Below are 1,260 nucleotides of genomic sequence, written 5' to 3'. Positions count from 1 at the left end.
ATATATATATATATATATATAAATTACATAATTACATATATATTATATGAATATACAATTTACATATCATAAACGTATACATATATACATAATACATGTACGTATGTATGTGTGTATATATATACATGATGTCCGTAAAGTTATTATACAGTTAGGCTGAAAACGACTCTATGATACGGTTGCTAAGGTCAATGTAAAAAGCCCAAAAGTAATCCATTCGCTGTGGTTGTTCAGAAACTGGTATCAAACGAACATCACTACAGAAAATACTTACAAAACTCAATACGAAACCTTGCATTCCGCGCCAAATTCACGGACTTCTGGAGGAGGATCCTGATCGCAGGCCTCAATTTTGCGAACAGCTTGTAAGTCAAGGAAGCTAAGAAGTATTGAAGATTTTCGCCAGTTCATTATTGATGCATTTGCCAACCTTGATCCAGACTTGTGTACCAAAGTTCGTCACAGTGTGCTTTGACGCTGTCAATAATGCTTTGAAGCTAATGGCTTACAATTTGAACATTTATCAAAACTCTAGTAAATGAAATTGATTGCCTATATTGTTACAATATTTTCTGATGTAATACTTATATTTTCTGAAAATCTCTAATCATGATATTTCTTTATTACAAATAACTCTTTTACTTATTTCAGTCATTTGACTGTGGTCATGCTGGAGCACCGCCTTTAGTCGAGCACATCGACCCCAAGACTTATTCTTTGTAAGCCTAGTACTTATTCTATCAGGTTTTTTGCCGAACCGCTAAGTTACAGGGACGTAAACACATCAGCATCAGTTGTCAAGCGATGTTGGGAGGGGGACAAACACAGACACAGACACACACACACACACACACACACACACACACACACACACACACACACACACACACATACACACACACACACACACACAAGGAATCCCTCTCAGCGCATGGCTATGATGTTCTCTCACTGCTACATGATCAGAGTTGCACGTATTGTTAGCCATTAAGGGACATGCTCAAGTGGTTAAGGTCAAGCAACTGACAAGCAAATCTGTTGTATTAAGCAGAATATTTGTTATAACGATATTTCTGCTTCAGCAACTCAGTACTGAATCTGTCTGGAAATGTAATGGAAAATAGGTCAGTTTGAAAACGTTGATGTCCAGGCGACAAAAGCAAAGTTTGCAGGGAATTGTAGTGATTTCCTTTGATTTCTAGATAGAAAGCACACAGGAAATAACACTGACAAAAGACAAAAAATTAAAAAAATATATAT

Source organism: Octopus bimaculoides, chromosome 27 (assembly GCF_001194135.2).
Source record: "Octopus bimaculoides isolate UCB-OBI-ISO-001 chromosome 27, ASM119413v2, whole genome shotgun sequence".
NCBI classification, from domain to species: Eukaryota; Metazoa; Mollusca; class Cephalopoda; order Octopoda; family Octopodidae; genus Octopus; species Octopus bimaculoides.
The sequence above is the reverse complement of the archived record's forward strand: the minus strand, read 5'-3'. Positions refer to the sequence as shown.